The following is a 15078-nucleotide window of genomic DNA, read 5'->3' on the forward strand; positions in this document are numbered from 1 at the left end:
TTGTACAATGAAAACATAAGCCTATACATATGGCCGAACCATGAATCACATGACTCTCTCTCAATGCATGCACGATTCCATCTATATCTACATGTATAATAGAGAAACATGATAGGAAAATGAAAATACATGACTCTAGAGTGTCTCGCCATAATAAGTATGAGTGTAAAAAAATAATACATGAAATACATGGTTGTACCAACACTACTAAAATCCCATACATAGTTGCACCAACTCTCATGAATCACTATACAACACATGCCATTTATGGCTTATGACTCTATGTGTGAAACATACAAGAATGAGGCTCTCTCATACATGGCTATTATAAAAATATTCTCATCAATGCATGTCTAATACAATGTCATAATGCAAGTACATAGAGCATATGATCCACAACATACCATTTTCATAGCAACAAGCTAATGTCAACAAAATGTTGGCATTATGACTAATGAGTTGTCCTTAATTGGAACTTACTTGATAAATATGTCAACATTATGGTAGCAGAATGAGTATACAAGCGAGTACATATGTAAGAGAGAGATTGGACAAAGGAATATTAGTTTAGAGACAGAGGAAGGATAAAGGTGATGTTTTAAGAAGTATACATAGATCCAGTGAACAAAGGTCACGTACATACACAGATATGGTTAAGCATGGTTAGGCAAAGTCGAGTATGGTTAAGAAAAGTTGGGAAAAATCAATATTTTCAAAATCACAAACTTTTCATTTTATATTCTGATTTCTATATGCTACTTTATTGAAAGGAACCTGCGTGTGTACGTGACTGTTCTTAAGACAACTAGCATACATCCAATAAATTTATGATTTAGTTAATTCTTCATTTTGTTATCTTCAACTAGTGTATCAATACTTTATTATACATTAGATAGACAATAACCATGTGTAGTAAGAACAAAATAAATCATCACACATAAGAAACACACAAGAACACCATGATTTAAAGTGGAAATCAAATGCGGGAAAAAACCACCTGCTGTTCTTGTCTCTGTATTATTTTTAATACAAATGAAATATTTTACAATCTTGTACTGGCGCATACTCATACCAGTACGTAGACACCCACCTGTAGAAGGCTACAACCTTCACTCATTTTCTAGCTCCTACTAGAAGGGAGCTTCAACCCCCTGGCTCTTGTACTGGGTAAACTTGTACCAGTACATAGACATCAACCTGCTGAAGGCTACAACCTTCACTCGTTCTCCAGCTACTACTAGAAGGGAGTTCCAACCCCCTAATCTGATTTAAAAACTATTACTGGAATGAAGCACCAACTCCCTCAACTCCGGGGACCACGTTTCATAAATTTTCATACTGGATCCACCTGCTACACATCATCACAACTTGTAGGCCACATTTCATCAAATTTTAGATTGGAGCCACTACCAAAATTTAAGCTCAATATCAATCATCAAACTGTAACTCATCACTGTAACTGAATCAACCAATATTTTTCACAACTGACTCAACCAATTAGTGAAACCCAATCAACTATAACTCAATCAAAACTCATCCAATCAACTTAATAGTTAGATCACTATAACAAGAACATCAAACATCATACTGCATATCATAGAAACCAAATTATGTTACTACAAACCCTCATCAACCATCTATCAAAATGTATACACTACTTCTTAGTAGAAATCCCGCGTGTGTACGCGCCTTTCATGAGGCATACCCGTGTACAGATCTTAAACCTCTGAAAACTACAAATTGGACCCCTATCATTCTGAAACAAACACTATATTATACCTAGATCTATTGCAACATTCTGAACCATCACATAACAGTCTTTGATCTTCAACCACAATCAACAAGTAACCTAAACATTCTTCAATCAATCATTCCACAATCAAAACATCACTATTTAAATCTAGATCAACAAGAAGATTTCATTGATAGACAACAAAAATACGCGAGAACTGGTAAAATGGATCAAACATCCTTTCATAAAATGTCATACTTTATGTATGCACTTTCCTCAAAGCATAGCCGCGTGTGTACACGCTTTTCAAGAACCAAACCCATGTGTATGCGGCTTACCATAAACACATCCACGTGTGTATGTTCCTTGCAGGCTATAAAACCGGCGTACATATCTACAAATTCAGAATCACTTCTTCGCTGCAACACAAAACTTCAGTCATACCCAGATCTCAACATACACAGACAAATCATGCGTTAAAACACCATCAACACAAATCAATTCATCATGATTGTCATCTCAGATTTATTGGATCTAATCCATGATCAAACTCACAAGTGCATACTTTGTTTAGATGAAGCAAAGCATCAATAGCCCATAACATGCATACTTGCTTTAGATCTAACTATTCATAATATTTCCATTAGTAGCACACATTTCATACTTTGATCTTCATCACTCTATATAGTTTAGCCTTTTTCAATACCACAGGTCAAAACCATACTCCAGCCGATGGTTTTCTTAGAAGAGATCAAATCATCCATTACTAGGCTCAATACCGTAGGCAAATACTATGGTAAGGACCAATGGTATTTATAATACCATGGTGCCGAAAATGTATGCGCCTTTGTTTCTTTAAAATAGTGTGTGTACGCAACTTTTCTTAACAGAACCTGCGTATACTTCTTGAACTTCCAACTTAATCATTCTCCTACCTCTGAACTACCATGCCTTTGTCAATACACTATGTCACATCCTATTTAAATATTCACCAAGTAGGTTTCCATCAATAGACAAATCATTAAGTAGGTCGTTATTCATCTTGTCATCAAGGACAACTCATTAGGTAGGTTTCCATCAAGGACAACACCTAATTCATAATGCCAACAATCCCCCCCTTTGGACTTGATGGCAACCACTTTGGTGTTTGGTTACCACAACATGTAATACATCAAGCCAAGCACCAATCTTTTCAAACACCAAGCTACTTGCCAAACACCAAGCTACCCTCCTCCTTTGACATCAAAGGCAAAGGGTCGACCAATGCTAAATGAAGACTTCCATATATGAACTGCTAAGTACGAACAGTGATCATGCCTTGTTATAGACATTTTTGGGCACTGCAACCCCAATCATACATGTCCATAAACCAAGGGCTCCTAAGTCCCTAAAAGTGTTGCTTCACACCCTGATTACATCATCTCCCAGAAGTTCTCCACAGAAAACTGCTCAGAACAGGTCAAAGCTGGACCATACAGACTGCCCAGTGCAGAGGGTGCGATGCATCTCACCTGATCAGTGAAAAGGGTGTGATGCATACTGGAAAACCCTTTTGTAGGGTGCGATGGGCGAGAGTAGACAAATGGCAGAGATATTTTGCAAAGTGGATCGTCATGGAATCTTCTAGAAACTTCTCTTGTGACACTTGCTTCTCTGAATTCACCCAGAGATGAGTAAGAGATCATCAATCTCCAAGTGGAATCAAGAACTATCAGAGAGAGGACACTAATCAAAATCCCAAAAGCTGACTCACCCCCCTGCAATCATCTATATATGGATCCCTCATCACAGAGATCCGTAGGCTGGAATTTTGTATCTTGTAAGGAAGTGTTGTTGGTTTCTTGGTGGAATATCATAGTGTTGGGTGATCTAAGATTTTCATGAGGTGAAGAAGGGCTTTCATGCTAGGAGGATGACGCCGGGTCAGAACAATTGGTTGTAATCCTGTTTGCTATTCTTGATATTAATAAAACTATTCAAGTTTTCCCCCACATTCTTGTATGTTTGATGATATATGCATTTGTGTGGTCAATATATATCTGGTCCTATATTGTTTAAGATTGTAGATCTCTGTTCTTTGATAGTATTATGCTACTTTGATTCCACAGGTGCTCTTTCAAGTTGGGTAGACGAAGACAAAGCAGCAAGGATCTGTCAGAAGGGAGAGGAACCAAGCAAGGAACTAAGCGCAAGACTAAGGTTGGTGTCCTTTGTTCCCCTCTTATCTACTTCTCATAAAGGAAAGCTGATTACATCATCTCCAAGAAGTTCTCCACCGAAAACTGCTCAGAACTGGTCAAAGCTGGACCATACAGACTGCCCAGTGCAGAGGGTGCGATGCATCTCACTTGATCAGTGAAAAGGGTGCGATGCATATTGGAAAGCCCTTTTGTAGGGTGCGATGGGTGAGAGTAGACAAATGGCAGAGATAGTTTGCAAAGTGGATTGTCATGGAATCTTCCAGAAACTTCTCATGTGACACTTGCTTCTCTAAATTCACCAAGATATGAGTAAGAGATCATCAATCTCCAAGTGGAATTAATAACTATCAGAGAGAGGACACTAATCAAAATCCCAAAAGCTGACTCACCCCCCTGCAATCATCTATATATGGATCCCTCATCACAGAGATCCGGAGGCTGGAATTTTGTATCTTGTAAGGAAGTGTTGTTGGTTTCTTGGTGGAATATCATAGTGTTGGGTGATCTAAGATTTTCATGAGGTGAAGAAGGGCTTTCATGCTAGGAGGATGACGCTGGGTCAGAACAATTGGTTGTAATCCTGTTTGCTATTCTTGATATTAATAAAACTATTCAAGTTTTCCCCCACATTCTTGTATGTTTGATGATATATGCATTTGTGTGGTCAATATATATCTGGTCCTATATTGTTTATGATTGTAGATCTTTGTTCTTTGATAGTATTATGCTACTTTGATTCCACAGGTGCTCTTTGAAGCTGGGTAGACGAAGACAAAGCAGCAAGGATCTGTCAGAAGGGAGAGGAACCAAGCAAGGAACTAAGCGCAAGACTAAGGTCGGTGTCCTTTGTTCCCCTCTTATCTACTTCTCATAAAGGAAAGCTGATTACATCATCTCCCAGAAGTTCTCCACAGAAAACTGCCCAGAACCGGTCAAAGCTGGACCATACAGACTGCCCAGTGCAGAGGGTGCGATGCATCTCACCTGATCAGTGAAAAGGGTGCGATGCATACTGGAAAGCCCTTTTGTAAGGTGCGATGGGCGAGAGTAGACAAATGGCAGAGATAGTTTGCAAAGTGGATCGTCATGGAATCTTCCAGAAACTTCTCATGTGACACTTGCTTCTCTGAATTCACCCAAAGATGAGTAAGAGATCATCAATCTCCAAGTGGAATCAAGAACTATCAGAGAGAGGACACTAATCAAAATCCCAAAAGCTGACTCACCCCCCTGCAATCATCTATATATGGATCCCTCATCACAGAGATCCGGAGGCTGGAATTTTGTATCTTGTAAGGAAGTGTTGTTGGTTTCTTGGTGGAATATCATAGTGTTGGGTGATCTAAGATTTTCATGAGGTGAAGAAGGGCTTTCATGCTAGGAGGATGACGTTGGGTCAGAACAATTGGTTGTAATCCTGTTTGCTATTCTTGATATTAATAAAACTATTCAAGTTTTCCTCCACATTCTTGTATGTTTGATGATATATGCATTTGTGTGGTCAATATATATCTGGTCCTATATTGTTTATGATTGTAGATCTCTGTTCTTTGATAGTATTATGCTGCTTTGGTTCCACAGCTGCTCTTTGAAGCTGGGTAGACGAAGACAAAGCGGCAAGGATCTGTCAGAAGGGAGAGGAACCAAGCAAGAAAATAAGCGCAAGACTAAGGTTGGTGTCCTTTGCTCCCCTCTTATCTACTTCTCATAAAGGAAAGCTGATTACATCATCTTTCAAAAGTTCTCCACAGAAAACTGCTTAGAACCGGTCAAAGCTGGACCATACAGACTGCCCAGTGCAGAGGGTGTGATGCATCTCACCTGATCAGTGAAAAGGGTGCGATGCATACTGGAAAGCCCTTTTGTAGGGTGCGATGGGCGAGAGTAGACAAATGGCAGAGATAGTTTGCAAAGTGGATCATCATGGAATCTTCCAGAAACTTCTCATGTGACACTTTCTTCTCTGAATTCACCCAGAGATGAGTAAGAGATCATCAATCTCCAAGTGGAATCAAGAACTATCAGAGAGAGGACACTAATCAAAATCCCAAAAGCTGACTCACCCCCCTGCAATCATCTATATATGGATCCCTCATCACAGAGATCCGAAGGCTGGAATTTTGTATCTTGTAAGGAAGTGCTGTTGGTTTCTTGGTGGAATATCATAGTGTTGGGTGATCTAAGATTTTCATGAGGTGAAGAAGGGCTTTCATGCTAGGAGGATGACGCTGGGTCAAAATAATTGGTTGTAATCCTGTTTTCTATTCTTGATATTAATAAAACTATTCAAGTTTTCCCCCACATTCTTGTATGTTTGATGATATATGCATTTGTGTGGTCAATATATATCTAGTCCTATATTGTTTATGATTGTAGATCTTTGTTCTTTGATAGTATTATGCTGCTTTGATTCCACGGGTGCTCTTTGAAGCTGGGTAGACGAAGAAAAAGCGGCAAGGATCTGTCAGAAGGGAGAGGAACCAAGAAAGGAACTAAGTGCAAGACTAAGGTTGGTGTCCTTTGTTCCCCTCTTATCTACTTCTCATAAAGGAAAGCTGATTACATCATCTCCCAGAAGTTCTCCATAGAAAACTGCTCAGAACCGGTCAAAGCTGGACCATATAGACTGCCCAGTGCAGAGGGTGCGATGCATCTCACTTGATCAGTGAAAAGGGTGCGATGCATACTGGAAAGCCCTTTTGTAGGGTGCGATGGGCGAGAGTAGACAAATGGCAGAGATAGTTTGCAAAGTGGATCGTCATGGAATCTTCCAGAAACTTCTCATGTGACACTTGCTTCTCTGAATTCACCCAAAGATGAGTAAGAGATCATCAATCTCCAAGTGGAATCAAGAACTATCAGAGAGAGGACACTAATCAAAATCCCAAAAGCTGACTCACCCCCCTGCAATCATCTATATATGGATCCCTCATCACAGAGATCCGGAGGCTGGAATTTTGTATCTTGTAAGGAAGTGCTGTTGGTTTCTTGGTGGAATATCATAGTGTTGGGTGATCTAAGATTTTCATGAGGTGAAGAAGGGCTTTCATGCTAGGAGGATGATGCTGGGTCAGAAAAATTGGTTGTAATCCTGTTTGCTATTCTTGATATTAATAAAACTATTCAAGTTTTCCCCCACATTCTTGTATGTTTGATGATATATGCATTTGTGTGGTCAATATATATCTGGTCCTATATTGTTTATGATTGTAGATCTCTGTTCTTTGATAGTATTATGCTGCTTTGATTCCACAGCTGCTCTTTGAAGCTGGGTAGACGAAGACAAAGCGGCAAGGACCTCTCAGAAGGGAGAGGAACCAAGCAAGGAACTAAGCGCAAGACTAAGGTTGGTGTCCTTTGTTCTCCTCTTATCTACTTCTCATAAAGGAAAGCGAAAGTAGTTTTAGTTTGTTTGTTCCTAAGATAGCTACCAGTCTTAGTGGGACTAGCAGCTCTGAGTGGACACTAGATTTCCCGATAACAAAATGGTGACTCCACTGGGAAGCGAATAGATTGTTTGCTTGTCTATATTCATTTGTTTTATAAACTTACAGACGGAGCATGAAGTCAAGCCAGCTAGCCTTCGAACTGCATTTTCTATGCAAGTGCAAAGTAGATCAATGCTGCTTCAGTCTATCTTCGGGTTTTGTTTATAAACTGAACAATTGATTTGCAAACCTTCTAATTTCCCTAGCAGTGGCTCTAGTAACCTCATTAGATCAACCCCTGTGATTTATATTTACTGAACATCACTTGCTCGGCCTAAATACCTGAACTGAGCTGCAAACTGTGACCAAAGACCAAGTAAAAGTCTTGCAATGGTACCATTGCACCCTCTCTTCAAGGAAGTCTGTATGCATCACACCTCCCATGTGCACTAGGTGGGATGCATACTGGTTTCCTTGTGTAATAGGTGCGATGGTCAGAAAAGGCGAATTTTGCCTTCAGACTTTGGTTTTTCTTCACTCTCTTCAGCTCTATTCAAGAATTTTGCTGTCTGAGATCATTATACCACTGTGGAAAACCCCTTTCTTTCCATCATTCTGCCTCCATTGTGAAAAAGAATTGTAAATGTTTTTATGTATTATGCGCCATTTACAGTTCTCTTTTACAAAGAAGTAGCATAATCAAACTGTCGTTTCTTGATTTGAAATTGTCGCAAGTGTCATTTTCAGTCAAAGAAAAGAATCTTATTGTTCTTGATAGTCGATTATACAATTAGTCTTGTATTTGATTTGAATTAGTAGTTTTTCAAGTGTCGAAACCAATTTTCAAATCAAAATAGAAAAGTGTCGTCATTATCTTCCTTTGGTTTTTGAAGAGAAATTTGTTAGTACTGTCGCTTTGAAAAGATAATTCAGATTTGTACTTAGCATTCTTCTTGTCATTCACACATTAAGAAAGCTGAAAACAAATACATGCATGTGCATTTGCATTTAGACTGCTTGTTGGTTTGATTTAGGACAATGCATCTAGTGTGTGCTCTCTGCTCTATGTTGAAAGAATATCATCTCTCTTTCTTTAGTAACTAGGATTTTCATTGCAAAAGGAAGATTAAACGATTGTTTATCATCTTAGATTGCATTTTAGGAATTGTATATCTACATCACGTGGTGAACCTGAAAGGAAAATTTCTTAAGAAAGATCAATTGTAAAATAAATTCAATGAACATAAAAACGATTTGGAACCTAACGCACAACATCTAGAAGTCTAGGCTAGAGACGTATTTCGACGTCGTAAAGCCTGGTAACTGTCGCTTTCACTGTTGGTTGGGTGATTCCTCCTCTTTGAGACGACAAGTGCTAGTACGAACTTGTGCTCCCATGTACCATCGAGTATATATTGGGAGACCACAATAGGCTATATCCTTTATCCATAGGAAGTCGTGTATGCCGCCCTATCGATCGCAATGAACTGAACACAACATTCGGGAAGATTGACTGCCGTACCGTAAAAAGTATTCTACAGTTTCGCGATTGGTTTGGTAATCCCTCTATCTAGATTTCCAGAGTAGTCTCTTTTGTTCATTTTCAGACTCCTTAAAGGAAAAGGTCCATCTGAGCACTTTTCACTTCAGGCTTATTAAAAATTGAAGGCAACTAGAGTCATATTTTGTTTTTTCTCGAGTCTTAAAAATTGAAAAAACAAGTTGTGTCAAAGAGTCTAAAATTCATTTAATTCGGAATCATTTTCCCCCCTCTATTTTTAGTTGATCGAGTAATCCACAATCGTAGAAGAAAGTCAATCAAAACCTCGTCGTTCGTGGAGACTTACGAGTCAACTGTCTTTGTCCCCAGAATCGAAACTATTCCGGACAAAGCGAACTCGTTTAACGGGTTCAAAGTCCCCTGGTCTGGTTGGGACAAGTGTTTCGACACCCTCGGAGACTCTGGTTACTCCAAACATTTCTGGTATCCCTGCCTCTACAGAAGAAGTTCCGCAGCCACTAGAGGACAGTAGTACTGATCCTAGTGTGAAGCTAAACACTTCTATTCCTGAACCGGCTCCATCTGGAGCTGATTCAGAAGGTGTTATTCCCCAAGCATTTGTCGCTGCAGAATCTATACCTTCTTCGGCATCAGAAATATTTTACGGACCTGACAGTCTACCTCTTCCACTTGGATTGATTGCTATAGAAGAGATTGTGGAGAATCCCCCATCTGGTACTCCATCACATTTTAGAGTTGGGATCACCCTATATCCTTCTTCGTCGAAAATTAGTCTGCTGTTATCAGAAGTTCCTATAGAATCGCTAGGAAATCTTTTAGATAGACTAGATATGTCTGAACAACCGTCGACATCTAGGACTATGCCATTTGACACAACAGCGACAAAACTTCATGCTGTCACTCCAACAATGTTCGCTGGCGTACCGTCTGTCGCAACTAGCTCTCAATCGCTAGGTGGAATCCATCCAGGGGTTGTTTCAACGGTATGGTATGTTCCCGTTTGTTCGTCCAGAATAATATCTGGAATCTCTTATGTTGAGTCTCAGCAAATTGATCCTTTGCAATGTCAATTTGGGCAATCCGGTCCTCAAAGGCAAATCATTCCCTTAAGCACCAGATTACCGCCGTATGGGGGCAATATGCCCTTTCATTGTCTCCTTTGAGAGAACAAACATACGAGAGTTCCCAACAGAATTCAGGTTATGCTGGAATTACATCCAGTGGTTGGATGCCAATACTGCCTCAACAACCAAGAGTTTTATACTCAATGCAACAAAGTCTTCCTATCTCAAATATCCCCACTGCACCGGCTATTGTGACGGTGTCGCAAGTACAAGCGTTACTTTTTGTATGCCAACCTAAAGTCTCTCAGGTTGCAATCCAACAATCCCTTGTCCCTGCGACGCCACCACAATCATCGATTAGTGGCTCCTTAACTGGAGTGACCCAGGCTCAAACGGGTACCATTACCCCTCATCTTGGTCAAACAGCCAGTATTGGACAACAGCACATGGTTTCACAACCATGGCTAGTGCGATATCAACAACCACAATTTAATCAAGTTTACCAAGGATCTGAACACCAAGTCTTTGCAAGTAATGGGCAGCCATATATTCAAAACGGTCAACATCAACCATTTCATAATGGTCATGTCCATCAACCTTACCAAAGTTATCAACATCAAATGCACTATGCTGGTATGCAAAGACCCATTGCTCAGGCAATCCCATCTTATCCTGGGTATGCTTCGCCGAACCTGAATCAATAGTTTCCCTTCATGGCAACTTTAGAGTTACCAGATCTAAATCGGCTAAAAAACAATCCAATCGCTTACGCCCCTTGGTGGCCAACGATTCCTCATAAACTTCCATAAGGTATTCCTAAATTTAATGGAAATCCGGGTGAAGACCTGTCAAATCATGTGATGAACTTTCATCTATGGTGTTCATCTAACACTCTAAATGATGATTCGATTAGGCTTCACCTTTTTTAGCGAACGTTAACTGGTCCGACAGCAAAATGGTATATCCAATTACCTAGAGATTCATTTGATAACTTCAGTACCCTAGCTACAACCTTTTTGACCCATTTTCAGTTACCGATAAGGTACGAAATGGGAACAGAGCTTCTTACCAATTTCAAGCAAACGACGGCCACTCACATATCCGATCATATTCATGAGTGGCGACGTCATCGTAGAATGGTAAAAACATATGTTACTGATCAGCTGTTGGTTGAATGGTTTATTAAGTCACTGTTACCTTCCATTACAGAAGATGTGGAAAAGGGAGGAGTCGTCACTGAAGAGCAAGTCATTGCTCATGGGAAATATTTAGATTTGATCTATACTTAGTCTGGAACGCTCTACGATAAAATCCTTGATGCTCCTAGACCGGAAGTTTCCGTTCCTCCCTCTCCTAAATCAAACAAATACTCTCATGCCGGGGACGGCATGATAGGAACGACCAGCACGAAAACCATAAAGGCTAAGTCGAAGAAGGCCAGTACGGTTTTAGGTCAAAATTAAAATGAAGAACTTCTCGCCTCAGAAGTAAATGCCATATCGACTGAAAAAGGAAACGAAACCAAGAAACCAGGAGGCAAGAAGAAAAAGAAAGGGAAGAAGAAGAAACAGGAGGAGTCGTTCCCTGAAAAATCTTTTGCAAACCCTTCTAGGGACGACTCCATATAAAGCTGAGCTTAGAAAATTCTTCAAGAATTCAAAAACCTCGGCGGTATTAACTGATCCGTTTCCAAATCCAGGAACAAATCTGGTTGCTAGTGACAATGCTTCCCCATCCCAAGTGCTAATGTTGTCGATTTCGAAGTAGCAAAATGATGCTTTGATATCGACAAGGAATAAAGATTACGGGAATCCACAGCTGTCGGACAACAAGGCTAATGATTAACCTAGTAGTTCGATAACAACTTCGACCGAAGTTGTGCCACCCATTATTCCTGAACTAACAATAAAGCCGCCAAAGGGAGTAGTACACAAATCGACATTTAATCCTTGTGCCAGAGCAGCACAACATTATAATATAGTGGAGGATCTGGCCCAATCGCCATCCATTATGTCGACACTTGAGGTATTGCAAAATTATTCCTCCCAAAAGCAGGCTTTATTATCAGCAATAAGTGGGATTGAACCAATGGATTCCAATCTTGTGTCCTTTAATCACAAAGGATATGACCCTAAGTTACCAGCTCAACTAGCTTTCCTCATTCAAGTGAAATCCCTCAACAAAACTATTCATCGAACAATTATTGATGAGGGGGCATCTACATGTATTATGTCGATGAGTTGCTGGAAAACTTTAGGATCTCCACCCTTGTCGTGATCTTCGACGACATTAAAAGAATTTGATGGATGAACATACACCCCATATGGGATTTTAAGTAACTTGCAAGTCGAACTGGGGGGCAAAACAGTAGCAATTGATGTTGAAGTGATCGACGGAAACCTCGATTACAACATCCTATTGGGAAGGCCTTGGATATATATTATGGCTACCGTTGTGTCGACCTACTGCAGGAAGATTGCATTTCCCTTCCAAGGAGGTATTACAATTGTCGACCAACAAACATTTCTTCCCAACAGTTCACAAGTTACGGGAATCATTCCGATGATCCATGGAAGCCCTCATTCGCTTCAAAATATCAGATTAGGCCTACTAAAAGACCCTATATTAATGGGTACTTTTTCCCTACCGCCTCCAATTAATCTGGCGGAAGTGGCAACGGTGGGAACCTGCAATATGATATCTTCTATTCAAAAGATCTCTGAAAACGATATTAACATGGATCATCTGCAGGTATTGCCTCCAAGCCCAATAGAAATCTTGTAGCAATCAATGTTTTCAGCATGGGAGGCAAACCCAAATCAACACTCATAAAGCATTTGGATAGATAGGTCTAAGGAATATGGTACTCCTTCAGATCCTTGGTCGAAAGTACATTCTACAGACGAAGGAATTGTTCAGTCAATGATAATTGATGGGGCACCATGGGAAGATTACCACCATCGTTCCCATCTTCCAGATTACAAGGAAGATACTCTTAGTGACCTTCATCATCCCTCAGTTTTTGGTTTTCTATCAATATACTAAAAACATGGTGGATTTTGAGCGAAACTTGTCCAATATTGAAGAGACTATTGCCATAAATATCTCGACCAAAAAAATGTTGTACAAAATATTCATGTCGGCAAATCTTTTTCTCCTTCAGAACTGGAAATATATCACGCTCTTTTTCGCGAGTTTAGAGATGTTTTTGCTTGGTCGTATGATGAAATGCCAGGCATTGACTCGAGCATAGTTGAACACGAAATTAAGATGTATCCAGATGTCAAACCGGTATGACAACGGCTACGGCAGGTGCACCCCAAGAAAGCCACTGCCATCAAGGCAGAAGTTGAAAAACTTCTCCATGCTAGTTTTATTTACCTGGTTCCTCTAACGGATTGGGTATCGAATATTGTTCTTGTAACCATTGGTCAAGAACCAGACTACTAGTTACGAATCAAGTATTGAACCAATGGGAAGATACTTGGATCCGATCTAAGATCATTATATGTTCGATCCAGTTCTTGTTGTTCTTGATGTTGGAACAGTTGAAAACCAAGGAACGATTAGAGTGTGCGTCGATTATAGGGATGTAAATCAAGATTGTCCGAAAGACAACTACCCTACACCCTTCATTGACTAGATAATTGATGAATGCGTCGGATGTGAAATATTTTCATTTATGGATGGACTTTCCCCGTATAATCAAATAAATATCCACCCACAAGACCAGTCAAAGACTGCATTTATTTGTCCGTGGGGCACATTTGTATATCGCAAGTTACCCTTTGGTTTAAAGAACACAGGGGCAACATTTAAGAGGGTAATGAATTATGCCTTCCATGACATCAAAAACATCGTTCAACCATATCTCGACGATCTTTCGGCTCATTCGCAAAAGCGGACCGATCATCTGCAGCATTTGAGAGAGATATTTCTACGTTGCTGACACTACAAGATACGACTCAATCCACACAAATGTGTGTTCTGTGTCAGTTCTGGTCGTTTAATTGGCTTTGTGGTCTCAAAGGATGGGATTTGTCTCGACCCATGTAAGGTTCAGGCAATCATTGATTTGCCTCCACCTTCAAATCTGCTTCAGATTCAGAAACTCCAAGGGAAAGCAAACTTTCTGAGGAGGTTTATTCCAAATTATGCTGAACTTGCTAAAGGTTACACTTGTCTATTGAAAAAAGAAGTACCCTTCACCTAGGATCAGGTCACGCAAGCTTCCTTTGATGCTTTAAAAGAATCCCTAATAAAAGCATCATTAATGTATGCTCTTGATTATCAAAAAGACTTTAACCTGTATCTGGCTGCAGTGGATATGACCATCACAATGGTTTTAGTTCAAGAAGAAAATGGAATTGAACATCCAATATATTATTTGAGTAGAAACTTAAATGATACAGAAAGCAAGTACTCCTATGTTGAAAAGCTAGCTCTCGCAGTTGTTCAAGCGATACAGAGATTTCGACACTATGTCCTCTTTCGAAAAACTACAATTTTGTCAGATTGCAACCCCATGACTTATATATTGTTGTGACAGTTGCTGGGGGGCAAATATTTAAAATGGATAGAAATTCTACAAGAGTTTGATCTGGAATTTATAAAATCCAAATCGAAGAACTCCCTAGTTTTCGCAGAGTTACTATGCGATCTCCCATTGTCGTCCAACGATGCAACAAAAGAAGAAACAATCATGGATGAATCTTTATTTCTGATATCTTCAAGCAATCCGTGGTATGGAGACATAATAATCTATCTCCAAACCCAAACATATAGGTATAACACCTCCCGCTCGGAACAACGACGCATTCGATACCAAGCAAAAGACTACATGATCGTCGGTGATACACTTTACCGTCGTGGTGTCGATACAGTTCTGAGGAGGTGCCTCACCCACAAGGAGGCTGGAAAAGTCATGAGTGGTTGCCATTTAGGTGTGTGTGGGGGTCATAAATCTAGTTATGCTACGACACAAAAGATTTTATGAGCAGGATACTTCTGGCCAACAATGTTCAAAGATTGCATAACCGCAATCAGAAGTTGCCATGCTTGTCAAATCTTCGATCACAAAACCAGAATACCACCCACACCTCTGCAACCAGTAGTTGTTGTTGGGCCATTT

This window comes from Pinus tabuliformis, chromosome 3_2 (assembly GCF_031772625.1).
Source record: "Pinus tabuliformis cultivar Carrire ecotype Pingquan chromosome 3_2, CPIR1, whole genome shotgun sequence".
NCBI lineage: Eukaryota > Viridiplantae > Streptophyta > Pinopsida > Pinales > Pinaceae > Pinus > Pinus tabuliformis.